This window comes from Suricata suricatta, chromosome 2 (genome assembly GCF_006229205.1).
Source record: "Suricata suricatta isolate VVHF042 chromosome 2, meerkat_22Aug2017_6uvM2_HiC, whole genome shotgun sequence".
Taxonomy (NCBI): domain Eukaryota; kingdom Metazoa; phylum Chordata; class Mammalia; order Carnivora; family Herpestidae; genus Suricata; species Suricata suricatta.
In genome coordinates, this window is record NC_043701.1 from 154,872,706 (window position 1) to 154,888,825 (window position 16,120).

The window sequence follows — 16,120 nt, forward strand, 5'->3', positions numbered from 1 at the left end:
ATAAATACTGAGTGCAAGCTGGTCATCAAACATAGACTAAAGCTTTGACCTTTTGGTACTTTTTTATCTTCAGTGGACTTTGACCCATTGGTGAAGATTAAAACAAGTCACTTAGTATTGATAAATATCTAGGTGTTTTTTTTTTTTTTAATTTTGAGAGACAGAGAGAGACAGCAGGAGCAGGGGAGGGTCAGAGAGAGAGGGAGACACAGAATCTGAAACAGGCTCCAGGCTCTGAGCTAGCTGTCAGCACAGAGCCTGACATGGGGCTCGAACCCACAAACCATGAGATCATGACCAGAGCTGAAGCCGGACGCTTAGCCAACTGAGCCACCCAGGCGCCCCGATAAATATCTAGGTTTTCAAGTGGTAATCTCAACTAAAAAAATAACTCTTACTTCTTCAGAGATGGTCATATTTTAACAGTAAAACTGAAAAGTATCAGATTTTCAAAGGGCTGGAATTCATGATCTTGACAAATAATGAAAGAGTATCTCGTGTCAAAATGTATCATTATATGAACACAAGAAATCAGCACTCTCTTAGTGCCTTTTCACAGAAAATCCAGGAAAAGACCAGAATTAAGAGACAGAAGGGAGAAGGCAGGGTGAAAAAGAAGAGTATAGGGAGCTAGTCTTTCCTAGAAAAGATACCCCAACTCTCTTGGCAGAGCCCTTTTTCTGTATGTCAAGGGTTCCTTTTTATTATTTTTTTTAATATTTATTTTTGAGAGAGAGAGAGAGGAAGAGAGAGGGAGAGAGAGGGAGAGGGAGAGAGGGAGAGAGAGGGAGAGGGAGAGAGGGAGAGGGAGAGAGGGAGAGAGAGGGAGAGAGAGGGAGCGAGCAGGGGAAGGGCAGAGAGAAGGAGACACAGAATCCAAAACAAGCTCCAGGCTCCAAGCTGTCAGCACAGAGCCCAACATGGGACTTGAACTCACAAACCATGGGATCATGACCTGAGCCTGATGTGTAACCAACTGAGCAACCCAGGTACACCAATACACATCGGGAGTTCTGACCCACTTAACTCCTAAAGTGGATGCAGGGTCAACAGACATTACATAGGAGACAGGAATCTACCAAGTCAAGGAAAGAAATCACTCAAACAGTGGAAGGTCTCTTGGCTATGTGTCACCCATCCCTCCCTTGTACATCCATTTCCAATGAGGGTCCCATAATCAGAATACATTGCATATTCTTAAGGGGTGAGGAAATATACTCCAGAATTCAAATTAATATTTAAAAGTGTCTAGAAACTCAAAGACATGAACAAAACTTCAAGACTCAAAATATATTTGAGAAATTCCAACAAGCCATGACAAATACCACACTTTTTAAAAAACCAGAACATTAGGGGCGCCTGGGTGGCTCAGTTGGTTAAGTGTCTGACTTATGGCTCAGGTCATGATCTCAGGATTCATGGGTTTGGGCCCCGTGTCAGGCTCTGCCCTGACAGTGCAGAGTCTGCTTGGGATTCTCTCTCTCTCCCTCTCCCACTTGTGTGCCCTCTCTCTCAATATAAATAAATAAAACTTAAAAAAAAAAAAAGAATACTAACCCCTTGAAGTAGTTAACTCTAAGAAAACAAAAATGGTTAAAATAAGTAAAACATCATAAGATATATTTAGCCATATAAAGAGAACTTATTAAAAAAGTTCTTGGTAATGAACAATATGATTGCAAAAACATTTTTGAGAGAGAGAGAGAAAGAGCAGGAGCACACACAAGCAGAAAGAGGGGCCGAGGGAGAGGGAGAGAGAGAATTTTTTTTAAAAATTACTTTTAACATTTTATTTATCATTGAGAGACAGAGAGACAGAGCATGAGTAGGGGAGGGGCAGAGAGAGGGGGCGACACAGAATCTGAAACAGGCTCCAGGCTCCAAGCTGTTACAGAGCCTGATACGGGGCTCAAACTCACAAACAGTGAGATCATGACCTGAGCCCAAAGTCAAAAGCTTAATGACTGAGCCACTCAGGTGCCCCTTGAGAGAATCTGAAGTAGGCTCCATGCCCAGCACAGAGACTGATGCAGGGCTCGATCTCAAGACAGTGAGATTATGACCTGGGCCAAAATCAAGTTGGACACTTAACTGACTGGGCCACCCACATACTCCCAAAACATTATGTATTTTATTTAAATCTAGGCTACTTAACATATAGGTATAATAATTTCAGGAACAGAATTTTATGATTCATCATTTACATACAACACCCGGTGCCATCCAACAAGTGTTCTCCATGCCCATCACCTATCTAACCCATCCCCCGCCCCCAACACCGTTCAGCAACCTTCAGTTTGTTCTCTGAATTTAAGAATCTTTTATGGTTGTCTCCCTCTCTGTTTTAATCTTATTTTTGCTTTCCTTCCCTTTTGTTCATGTTTTATTTCTTAAATTCCATACATGAATGAAATCATATATTTGTCTCTAACTTCACTTAACATTGTACTCTCTAGTTCCCTGGCAAGATTTCATTATTTTCGACTGCCGAGTAATTCCCTATGTTGTAATATATGTACCTCATCTTCTTTATCCATTCATCAGTTGATGGACATTTGGGCTCTCTACATTCTTTGGCTATTGTTGATAACGCTGCTATAAGCATTAAGGTGCACGTGCCCCTTTGAATCACCACTCCTGTATCCCTTGGATAAATACCTAGTAGTGCAATTGCTAGGTATTCTATTTTTAACTTTTGGAGGTCCCTCCATACTGTTTTCCAGAGTGGCAGCACCGGCGTGCATTTCCACCAACAGTGCAAGAGGGTTCTCCTTTCTCTACACCCCCCCATCAACACTTGTTGTTGCCTGAGTGGTTAATGTTAGCCATTCTGCCTGGTGTGAGGTGGTATCTCGTTGTGGTTTTGATTTGCATTTCCCGAGCAATTTTTCATGTGTTGGTTGGCCATCTGGATGTCTTCTTTGGAGAAGTGTCTATTCATGTCTTCTGCCCATTTCTTCACTGGGTTATTTGTTTTTCTGGGATGTTGAGTTCAATAAGTTCTTTATAGATTTTGGGTACTAACCCTTTATCTGATACGTCATTTGCAAATATTTTCTCCCACTCTGTCAGTTGCCTTTTAGTTTTGCTGACCAAAAACATGTTTTAAAGGAACAAACATGTTGAGTAATAAACTAGATTTAGCTGTATTTCAATTTATTTAGCAGGAAGACATTGGGAAACCAAATGTTTCCCAAGAATAGGATACAATGTAATAATAATGAAAAGTACAAAGCTAAGTGGTATAGACAATAGTTCTAGAAGTTCCAGTGAATTTGATAGCAGTTTCAAAAAGAGAGAAAAAAATATTTTTAAAAACAATTTTTGTAATGTTTTTTATTTATTTTTGAGAGAGAGACAGAATGAGCAGGGGAGGCGCAGAGAAAGAGGGAGACACAGAATCTGAAGACAGGCTCCAAGCTCTAAGCTGTCAGCACAGAGCCCGACACGGGGCCTGAACCCACAAACTGTGAGATTATGACCTGAGCCGAAGCCGGACCAACTGAGCCACCCAGGCGCCCTGAGAAAAAAATACTTAAATGGAAAAATAAGCAAAGGAAACTGAAGAAAAATTTCTTAAACTGATGAAAAATACAAAAGTTCCACCAAGTTTGAAGCAGAATTAAAGTAAGGAGACCCACACACCCACAATCTTCTGAGACCTCAGAACTTCAAGAAACAAAACAAAACAAAAACCAAACCTAAAAATCCTGGAGCGGAAAAGGAAGTTATAAAGAATAATGATTAGTTTAGAATAAAGCTTCCTACATATGATGCTTTTACATGACAGACTAGAGAGGAGAAAGGTATTGAAAGATTCAATAGGAAATGATTTTCAAAATTATTATTCTATGCCAAAATAGAATTCAAATATGAAGTCAAAATGCAGACATTTTTGAACATGTAAACATTCAGACATTTTATAACCTTGAAACCATTTTTAAAATCATTGAGAAAAAGCCCAACAAAATAAAAATGTATCCAAGACAGGCACCTGGTGACTCAGTCAGTTAAGCATCTGACTCTTGATTTCTGTTCAGGTCATGATCTCACAGTTTGTGGGATCGAGCCCCGCATCGGCTCTGCACTGACACTGTGGAACCTGCTTGAGATACTCCCTCTTCCTCTCTCTGTTCCTTCCCTGCTTGTGCTCACTCACTCTCTCTCCCAGAATAAACAAACTTAAAAAAAATGTATCCAAGAAAAGGGAGAATGCGGGATACAAAAATAACGTGCAAAAGAGAACTTTTTATTTTTCAAGACAAAATGAGTCTTTAATTCAGTTTCAGAAAAAGATGTCATGAATCTGGATTATAAAAGCAGCTTGTTTTTCCAGAAATAGAAAAGAAAGAACCCATAGTAGATTCAGTGATAATTTTCTGGATCATCCTTTTGCATCCAAAGCTGTATATCTTCTCCCCAAAGCACTTGCTTCAAGAGTCAACTGACCCTCTTCATTTCTGTCCAGCTGGGGCAGGCTCATTCCCCTCCCCCCTCGCCCCTCTATTTCAGTCATACTGTGTGGGTCCTGAAGACCCTGGGCACAGAACAATGAACAGGACTGTCCTGTAAGCCAACAACCCACAAGCAGTGGCACCCAAAGTCCCATGCCCAGTGCTGGTGGCAGAGGCCATAAAACTGAACCTTCTTCTATTGTCGAGGGACGAAGGAGCCAAAAGCTGACCACGAGCACAAATCAAGGCCCAATACAGAGAGAGAATGAGGGCTCCTAGGCCCAGAGTAGGCTACAAGCTGGGAGCAGGAAAAGGGAAGTTTTGAGTCATTCCATCTTTAGAAATAGGGGGAAACTGGACCTCCTCCCACTGCCATGGTTCCATAAGGTACCCCACATTGAGTGTCAGATCCCAGGGCAGGTGTGACACAGGCAAGGGAAGACAATGCAAGTGTGGCTGTGAGGATCAGTGGTGGCCCCAGACATGAACTTCACAAGTTCCCAGGGACCAACAGGGCCAACAAGCCAAAAAGACAGACGCCTGCACTCGCGGCCACACCTGCACCACGGTGTAAACATTGCTGTGGGAAGAAACCAACTGTAGAGAGTGACATGCCGAGACAGAACCAGTGTTCTTACTCCAGGACCTCCCCGTCTCTTCTTGGGCGCTGGTTCCCAGAAAAATAGCATTTCTGATGCAGAGCTGAGGACTAAGGTGGGCACGGAGACAATGACGGCCAACGTGTCTCAACAACGGTGCAGCCATTCTGCGTTCTGGCTTGGATGGAAGTAAAACTTTCTGAATCTAAATAATGATTGATAATGTGATAGTAAAGCTTGAAGAAATTAAGTTATTTTTCATTTAAAAAGGGGGCTATGGGGTGCAGTTAAGTGTTAGACCTTGGCTCAGGTCATGATCCATGGTTCAGGAGTTCAAGCCCTGCATCAGGCTCTCTGCTGTCAGTGCAGAGCCCACTTTGGATCCTCTGTGTCCCCCTCTCTCTGCCCATCCCCCACTGGTTATCTCTCTCTCTCTCAAAATAAATAAATTTTAAAAATTAAAATAAAATTTAAAGGAGCTAAAAATCTAGATGTTTTCAACAAAATAGGTAAAATAATCTAGAATGAAAGGAGTTGTCCCTGTTGTGAGAGCTGTGTGTCTTACTTTCATAGTCAAGTTTTATGTGGGTTTTCAGCTATGCAGGTGTTGGCTCCTCCTTATCCCTGTGTTGTTCAGGGTCAACTGTATGACTTTTGAAATCTATACTGGGAAGTATTTAAACTAAATTACATCCTACAAACATCTGTTGAATAAGTACCTTGCAGACTCACTTGGACATCAAACTATTTGTTAAAATACTGAGTTGACAGTTTCACAGTGGATAAATAAAAAGGAGAGTTCAGGAAAGTTTGTCTCTTTGCAATGTTTATTTAGTTTTTTTAGAGGGCGCCTGGGTGGCTCAGTCAATTCAGCATCCAACTTCATCTCAGATCATGATCTCACTATCCGTGGGTTTGAGCCCTGCGTTGGGCTCTGTACTGACAGCTCTAAGCCTGGAGCCTGCTTCAGATTCTGCATCTCCCTCTCTCTCTGCCCCTCCTCCGTTCATATTCTCTCTCTTTCTCTCTCTTTCTCAAAAGTAAACATTAAAAATAAAAAGGTTCTCTTTATTTACTTTTTTTAGAGAGAGAAAAGGGCACACATGCATGTGCTCTTGTGGGGGAGGAAAGAGGGAGAGAGAATCTTAAGCAGGCTCCATGCTCCTAGTGTTGAACCTGGGATCATGACCTGTGCCAGAATCAAGAGTCAGACACTCAACTGCCTGAGGCACCCAGCCACCCCTGTCTCTTAGGAATCTTTAGAACTCTCTTCTTCCTCCTCCTCCCTCAGAAGAGCACGGAGCCATGAGGACACATGCTGACCGTCAGGGCCTCTGAAGCTGCTTGTGGGCCCAGAGCAGGCAGGCTCCGCCTTGTCACTGCCTGCAGCACCACGTGCACGTGCGCGCCGGGCCCAACCCTCACCACCAGCGGTCACTGCAGTGTGCGCACCTGGCGGGAGGGTGCGGCCCTGGGGAAGGGGGCACACCGCCACCAGGGCCGTGCAACAGCCAGCGAGCCCTCAGCTGGACTGACTCGTGCTGTCCGGCACCCGTGCTAAGTGAGGGAAAGCAGTCACAGAAGGACAAATACCGCATGATTCAACTTAAATGAAACATCCAAAATAGTCAAACTTACAGAAACAGAGCAGAATGGTCTTTGCCTGGGGCTTGGTGGAAGAGGAAATAGGGAGTTACTATTCAATGGATGAAGGGTTTCAATCACATAAGATGGAAAGTTCTAGAGACAGCTGTACAACATTATGCCTACAGTCAACAATACTGTATTGTATACTTAAAAATTTGAAGGGACAGGGGCACCTGGGTGGCTCAGTTGGTTGACTGTCCAACTCTTGACTTCAGCTCAGGTCCTGACCTCATGTGCGTGGGACTGAGCCCCATGTCAGCATCATCTGTGCTGTCAGCATCAGAGCCTCCTTGGGATTCTCCCTCTCTCTGCCCCTCCCCCGCTCTCTCTTGTTCTCTCTCAAAAATAAATAAATATTGAGAAAAAAACTAAAACAAAAACTTTGACTCAGATACTCTCACTCTGTGCTCACTAGCTTTCTTGGATAGTAAACTTACCCTTTAGCTACGTCGTTCAGCATAGCAGCTCTCTTCTGAAGCTAACGTTTTAGAATGCTTCTCAGACTGCAAAACTATCTGAGGCCGCGTCACACAAAACTCCGGAACCTATTTCATTCTTCAGTAAAAGAAAGTGGAATACCCATTTTCGCAACTGCAACATTGGAACGCTACTCTGGACATCTTCGCTACGAAGAACGAATTTTGAAAAAACACACACTGATTCATGAAGTAGCCACCTCTTAAGAAAAAACACACCTAAGACAACTCAAGCTCACTGTGCTCAAACCACAGCCATGAAGCTGGATCGTGCATCATCCAGAGAAGGATCACATCTCCTACTGTCGACTCCGCCCTTCAGTTTTCTCTATCATTCTCTGGGTTATCTTGTCTCTCCAGTCCTGCCAGGCAACTTGAACAGAAGATGGCCATGGACACATCTGTTTAAAATCATTTTAAGAAAAAGAATCAAGGTGGGGTGCCTGGATGGCCCAGTCAGTTAAGCATTGGATTCTTGACCTCAGCTCAGGTTGTGATCTCACGATTTGTGGGTTCAAGCCCCGAGCTGGGCTCTGTGTTGGCAGTGTGGAGCCTGCTTGGGATTCTCCATCTCTTTCTCCCCCTCTCTCTGCCTCCCCACCCTGCCTGCATTCTCCCTTTCTCCTTCTCTCTCTCTCAAAATAAAAGAACTTTTTTAAAACTTAAAAGAAAAGAAAAAGAAAGTGAATACTATCCATGGCTTTCCAACTTTTATAATTCTATTTTCATCTATCCCCAAATTCACCTCTCTTGTTATCAAACCTGTGCTCTTAGGATGTTTCAACAGAAGAAAGATTCTGTTATCTCTGGATGAGGTTCATTATTTCTTTTTCAGCACAAGTCAGGTATAATCATCAGGTTGTCGTACGTTAAGTTTTTTAGCATTTAGCACTCCATAGGAGTGAATTAAACACAATTATTTGACAAAAAAAATGCCCAACCTATGGCCCAATATAAAGAAGCAAGAGTACAAGTTGGCCCTGGATACACCCATCTGTTCAAGTGCATCAGGGGAGTCCGTGGCTCCTGTACCTGGCCTAGCCGACTTACGCAAGAATCAAAATAAAATAATGTTGCCCAGAACAATGAAGTTATATTTAAATACAGTACTGGGCGATAGCTACTGGTAGTTCAGACACCAGCAGACTTGGATCCCTCCTTATCCTGGGAGTAATGAAGACGCTTTATAGCATCCACAACGCCCATCAAAATGGACACAGAAAAGCAGGTGGTGCATGCAAGCGAACTCTTCCCAGGAAGAACTATGGCCTCCAAACTGTGAAGAGTCATTGCTAAGGGACAGAAAAAAGGGCAGACACTGAAAGACGTTTGCTTCTTCCTGTAGCTCTTTAAATCACCTACTTGACCCAAATCACTGCACCTCATCCAGATCCCATGAAATTGGCAATTCAGACCAAATTCCACAGAAAATTATTTGAATGTCACTCTTTCTGACCTTCTAGACTCTACTCATTTAGGGTCCTAGGTCCTGCCCACGAACCAATTTCTCCAGTCCACTCAGTGTAATTTCAGAGGAAGAAATGTCCACTTATTTCTGGGAGTATCTCTTTTCCATGTGTTCTAGAATCTTCCCTCTCCCATTTTGGTAAAAAACCTTGCACCCACACTTATGTCTTTATAAGTATCTTTATTTCCTTCCCATGTACTTTTTCCACTTGACCCACAACCACCATTTAAATCTGCCACCCAGATCTTTCCCACTTTGGTTTAACTTCTCAAAGACAAGATCTTCCTCCATTACTGAAATTTCTCCCTCCATCATCTCCTTCCTTCTAAACTGTTCTCTTTAGTTATGACTCACCAGCAAATCCTCTTAACCCATCCAAAGGCCACCCACGTATCCACCTTCCTACTAAATCTGGTCTATTCCTTCTTTTTTTAATGTTTATTTTTGAGAGAGAGTTAGTTAGTTTCTGGAATGAACTCTGCACTGGCAGCAGTGAGCCTGATGTGAGGCTTGAATTCACAAATCATGAGATCATGACGTGAGCTGAAGTCAGACGCTTAACCAACTGAGCCTCCCAGGTGCCCCCATTCCTTCTTTTTAATGTCTTTCTTCTCCTTTTGCTCCTTTGGACTTGCCCAACTGATTATCTTCTTATATCCACGAGAACACAGAGAGACAATCTTCATATAATCTTTTTAAAGTTTATCCATTTTGAGAGAGAGAGAGAGAGAGAATGCATGCATGTGCATGAGCACGGAAGGGGCAGAGATGGAGAGAGAGGATCCTAAGAAGGCTCTGCACTGTCAGCACAGAGCTGAGGTGGGGCTCCATCTCATGAACCGTGAGACAAAGACCTGAGTCAAAATCAAGAGTCAGATGCTCAACTGACTGAGCCACCCGGAATCCCAAACTTCCTGTAATCCTCTCTGCAGTTCCATGGCTATAATGATTCCCAGACTCTCAGATACTAGGTCTAGAAATTATAGACCTCCAGCAGGCCCTTGAACCACCCGCTCACTGTATCTCAAAATATTTCAGGGAATTTCTACATAACTTCCTTCAAATATCACCAGCAAGCACATCCTTCTTGCTCAAATTTCCACCTAATCAAATTTAAAATTTCTCACTCAGTATTCAGATCACTCCATATACCAAACTCCAATTCCTTGTGAGTCCAAACCCAATTTTACTAAATCACTTAAAGCCCTCTGCTCCCTCTACCCAGTCTTCTTGCCAATCCACTGTCCAGAGCTGGGCATATCCTCACCGTATACGCAAGCCCCTTCCCATCCTTCACAGCCAATCTCTGCCATCGCTTCTTGTAAGCGCACTATGACTGCACTATGGTCAATCATCAATTACAGCTTCACGTTAGAGCACAGATTTTACATATGCTGCTTCTTAAAAATTACAATTATTTCATCCAAGACATAAGAATATGTATATTCTGCCTTTCTTCAGTTCCACCTTTACCACTTACCAAATAGGGACTGTGTTTTATCTTTCTCTAACCTTCTAAGACTGAAAGTCCACCAGGATGCTCCGTGCAGGTCCACGCGCACAGCGCCTGCTGTTGTAAATGCTTGCCAAGTGGTAGTGTTTGCCCAATCACCTCCATGCCTCCAGAGAGAATAAAATGATAAACCTCAGATCCTAGTTCACATTTGTCCTGCTCCATTTTGACCAGAAAGAGTCAAAGAAGTTCCAGTGACAGTAGTGTCCACGATTCTTGGTATTCCTTTAGCTCTCCAAAACAAAACTTTAAATCAGCAGTCTTGTCAAATAACTTTGTATGACTTTCCTAGATAGAATGGATGAAAGAGGGGATATTAAGCTTAATAGAGGAGGCCTCATCTATCTAATTAAAAAAAAAAACTCGGGGTGCCTGGGTGGCTCACTTGGTTAAGTATCAGACTTCAGCTCAGGTCATGATCTCAGAGCTCATGAGTTTGAGCCCTGCGCTGGGCTCTGTGCTGACAGCGTGGGGCCTGGAGCCTGCTTCGGATTCTGTGTCTCCCTCTCTCTCTGACCCTCCTCCACTCTGTCTCTCTCTGTCTCAAAAATGAATAAATGTTAAAAAAATTTTTTCTAAAAAGAAAAAAAACCCAGGGCACCTGGGTGGCTCAGTCAGTTAAGCGTCCAGCTTCAGCTTGGGTCATGATCTCACAGTTCGTGGGTTTGAGCCCCGCATCAGGCTCTGTGCTGACAGCTCAGAGCCTGGAGCCTGCTTCTGATTCTGTGTGTCCCTCTCTCTCTCTGACCCTCCCCTGCTTGCACGGTCTGTCTCTCAAAAATAAGTAATAATTTAAAAAAACATTTAAAAAACCCAACTCTAAGTATACAGACACAGAAAAACTAAAAGGATGGAAAAAGACGTAATATTCAAACCCTGATCAAAGAAAGCTGGGATGGCTAGCTTAACATCAAAGTAGATTTCAGAACAGGGAATATTACCAGAGATAAAGATTTTCATTTCATAATCACAGAGGAGTTACCTCATTACAAGATATAAAAGCTTTAAATGTATACGTACCTAAAGCAGAGCTTTAAAAGGTATAAAACCAGGGTCTCTGGGTGGCTCAGTCAGTTGAGTCCCCACTCTTGACTTCAGTTCAGGTCACGAGTTCACAGTGTGGGATCAAGCCCCATGTTGGGCTCTGTGCTGACAACACTGCTTGGGATTCCGTGCACACACTCTCTCTCCCTCCCTTTCTCAAAAATAAATAAATAATCATTAAAAGAAAAAAAGATATTAGACCAGGAGTGCCTTGCTGGCTCAGTCAGAAGAGCATGCAACTCTAAATCTCAGAGTCATGAGTTCAAGCCCCACACTGGGTGTAGAAATTACTTATATAAAACCAAACTGATAGAACTAGATGAATTCCTGATTATGGCTAGCGATTTCAAGTGTCCACTCTCACTAAATGATTGAACAAGTAGACAGAAAATCAGCAAGAAGATAGAAGACTTGAGCCTAATTACCTTGAAACTCTCAACCACCTTGACTTAATTTAGTTTATAAAACACTCCATCCTAAATAGGAGAATACACATTCTTTCCAAGTACATATAGAATGTTCACCAATATAGACTATGATGTGGGCTACAAAAGAAACTGAAAAGAGTTTAGTTCCAACTCACAGTGGAATTAAATTAGATATCAGTAACAGAAAGATAGCTGGAAAACTACCAAATATTCAGATATTAAGGACAACGATGGGGCACCTGGGTGGCTCAGTTGGTTGTGTCTGACTCCAGCTCAGGGCATGATCTCATGGTTCGTGGGTTTGAGCCCCGCATCGGACTTTCTGCTTATAGCTCAGAACCTGGAGCCTGCTTCCGATTCAGTGTCTCCCTCTTTCTCTGCCCCTCCCCCACTCGGTGCTCGCTCACTCGCGCTGGCGCTTGAGCGCGCTCTCTTTCTCTCTCTCTCTCTCTCTCTCTCTCAAGAATAAACATTCAAAAACAATTTTTTAAATAGATACCAAGCACAACGCTTCTAAATATTCCACAGGTCAGATAAGAAATCTCGGGAGAAAATGGAAACACTTTGAAATGAATGAAATTGAAAACACAGGAGTGTATCAGATTTGTGGCATGCAGCGAAAGGCGTGCTTACAGGAAAATACATACCACTAAATGCTTGTATTGAAAAGGAAAAAGTCTCAAACCAACGTTCTAAATGTCCACCTCAAAATAATGAGAAAAAGATCATCAAACTAACGTAAGGCCAAGAGAAAGAGGAAAATAATAGAGATCACTATAGAATTCAAACAGAAACCAAACAGAAAACAGGCTGATGGAGAACAGAGGAGATAACAAGGCAGGACTGCTGCTTCAAGAAGGGTGAGTGACTTGGCTAAGTTCCGCAGTTAGGAGCATTAGACTGGGTCACCCTGGGGAAAAAGCCCAGTCCCTTCCAGAGTGGGAGGAGCCCGGGGGAGAGCACGTCTGGCTGAGGCAGGTCTCTCCCCAGCAGAGTCACCAGGTATTCGGACCCCTCTCCTCGGGGCGGGCTGTCCCACGGCAGACAGGCACGGTGGGGGAAAGCCTTACATAAAAGCAGGACTCCAATGTACCAAACACACTTGGGCGCAAAACTAAAATGGCATTCCCTCAGCCACATGGTGAAGCCCACAGCCCAGATTCATTCTGTTGGTGGCTCATTTTGCTTCAGTCTGTCCACTGTCCTTGGCCTTTACCTGCCAGCACCCACCAATCACTGCAGGAAATGGGATCTATGGGCTCACATCACATCAAGGAGGTCTGAGGGACAAACCAATAAAATCCTACCACAAGGTAACTTCCATGGGACAGGAAACAGCCAGATCTGCAGCTTCTGTGACACAGACCAAGGCACAAGGACATAGTTAGATTATTTAATTTTCCGTGTTAACGGCCCACACTGCGCTCGTTCCTCCCGCCGCCAGGCTCCGCCCACCGGTGCGTCAGCAGTGACGGACCCACACGCCAGGCCTCGAACAACAGCCTCCCACCACATGCAAGACTGGTCACCTTTTCCTCAGACTCCAGGATTTTCTACAGAAGCTGGAATGAGGCAGACTATTCTTCTTGGTTCCCGCTTCTCCAGTAGCATCTCATAATCTTGGCCTGTGCCAAGGTTGCCGAGAGGATAATGCTTTAATCCGGGAAGAGTGTATGGAAATTCACTGTGTGTCAGAAGTTAGAAACAATCCACCATGCATTCCCCTTCGGTAAATACTAGACACAAATCTCAAGATACATACATGTAATCACAATGCAGTAAACCCTCTCTTAAAATCAGATGTTTTGCCAAGGTTTTGAAGTGTATTTGTCACCAGAACTGGCTGTTGCTTCAATGCAGTATCTTCTGCCAAACAGTTAAAGCAATTCAGTTCCTTGTTGGCTTAATCCCATTGGACAGAAATGCTTTCTCTTCAGATTGGTTCAGTGACATGGCATCAAGAGAATATTTAGAGGAGGAGGGCAGTCAGCCGCAGCCTGACCACTCCGACAAATCCCCCGGAGCTCTCAGCCGGGCCACCCGCGCTCATCCACAGAGCAGAAGCCACCGCGGTCCCTGCAGTTACCACACGTGCTTGTTCACGACCCTACACATTCTGTTTCTCATTTGCAACAAGTCCCTGGTTCCCCACCTATGAAACTGCCTACTGGTGGTAGGGTTTGTGATGCTGTGGAGCAATACAGTAAGTATAAATGCATTTTGCAATCTGTAAAGTATAATCAACCTAAGGGATCATTATACCTGATATACTTTCTAGATGCTACTCACTCCTCTAGAGCAGGACGCTTGGGGAAAAAGAGGGAGGCAGGTGAGGGAGCCAACCTTCAGCCCATGCCCAAGGGACTGGGAACATCAGGCCACCCCTGCAACACCCTTGCTCCTGCCACTCCCAGCTCCTGGCATAGAACAACGGGGCGCACAGAGCTGAGAGGTCTGCCCTAGTGGCCCATTGGGGCCGGGGAGCTCTTCGCTGTCTGGCAGGAGGGGAGCCCCAGTCAGTCTGCTCTACATTTAAATCTGTCTCAAGGGCGTCTGGGAGGCTCAGTTGGGCTGAGCGGCCAACTCTTGATTTTGGCTCAGGTCATGATCCCAGGGCATGGGATCAAGCCCCTTGTTAGACTCACTGAGCATGAAAACTGTTTAAGATTCTCTCTCTCAGGGCGCCTGAGTGGCTCAGTCGGTTAAGCCTCTTGACTTCGGCTCAGGTCATGATCTCACATATGTGGGTTCGAGCCCCACGTCAGGCTCTGTGCTGACAGCTCAGAGCCTGGAGCCTGCTTCAGATCCTGTGTCTCCCCCTCTGTCTGCCCCTCCCCCTTTCATGCTCTATCTCTTTCTGTATCAAAAATAAAGAAAAACATTAAAAAAAAAAAGATTATCTCTCTAAAATAAAATGAAAACAAATAAAATAAACTCTGTCTCAATTCCAGGACTCCCCACCACTCCCAGCCCCCACCAGCCTGTGCTGGCCTTTCCATTCCTTACCTGGACCAGGGCAGAGGCCTTCTACATGGTCTGTTTCCACTTCTGCCCACTTTGGTGAGTCTTTGACATGGAGTACAAATCAACCATTTAAACGGGTAAGTCAGTTTAAGGTATGTCCCTGTCGGGGGGGGAAAAAAGAACAACTCTCCAATTAAATCCTACCTCAGAAAATAGAAATCCAAAGTCTCTGCCATGGTTGTCAGAAGTGTGTTTTCCCAGGAAGCACACTGTGACCTGGAGGTCAGTGTGAAGACAGCTTACAAGGGGAGCCCGGGGACCACGGCCTGGGCAGGGGAGGCGGGGAAGGGAGCAGAATCAGCCTGGGGAGTAGGCTACGAGCACCACAGACATGACGGAGGCCTCAGCAGACCCTTTCGGAGCTGTCCAGGGCCGGGGCAGGGGGCCAGGGCGGCCACGCCTGCCTCTCCAGGCACCAGACCACCTGGGAAAGGGAGTGCTCTTCAGTTGATGGAATCGGCCCTCCACTGGCAGCTCAGGAACCAAGTCCTTGGGCTCTGAAGGGGTATCCTGGTGATGCGACAAGGCCAGGTTTGCGGGAGTTTTCATGTGACTCAAGGCCACCCCTCCCAGGTTCTGGGGGCCAGCCTTCCCTGTGGGAAGCTGAGGGAAGGTCAGTGGGATAAACAGCCCCTGCCCCTGAAGTTCGTACCTTATTCTCCTTATCTCAGTCTATTTCCCTTTACCCTCACCTACCGACTCCGTGCACCTGAGACTTACCTGATGGCAGGACCGCCACCGGTCCCATGCCCTCCTCAGGCTGCCCCTGCTGAACTGGTCTACCAGCCATCCAAATTCCACAAGGGACTACCAAGGGGTGCCTGGGTTTATCACCTGTATGAAATCTGTCCTGAGGTTGCATCCCTTCACAAAGGAGAGGGGCTTGGGGCACCTGCGTGGTTCAGTCGATTGTGTGTCCAACTTCGGCTCATGTCATGAACTCATGGTTTGTGGGTTTGAACCCTGCATTGGGCTCTGTGCTGACAGCTTGGAGCCTTGAACCTGCTTCAGATTCTGTGTCTCCCTCTCTACCCCTCTACCACTTGGGCTCTGTCTCTCTCAAAAATAAACATTTTTCAAAAATCAAACAAATGAGATGGACTCATTAGGGAATATTTTAAGGCCAACTGGTAAAGCTCTCCACTTATTGTTTGAGAAGCATTTATTTCCTCAGGTAAGTCCCAGAACAGCCAGATAAAAAAGGAAACATCACTTCATTATAACATAACGAGGTTGATCTTGTATTACCATTGGAAAAAGAGAATTTGGAGCAAGCTTCCAAGAGAGGCAAGAGCATGGCTCACTCAGATGTCGAATTTCTCACACCTGGAGGAAAAAGGCCTGCAAATGTCAGAGATTTGTTTGGGGGAGCCCCAAAACAAGAGGAGAGAGGCCTCAGAAATCCCATTCTGGTTTGAGACAGGAAATAAAAACACACAGTCCAGTGATAAAGAATGCCACACCACC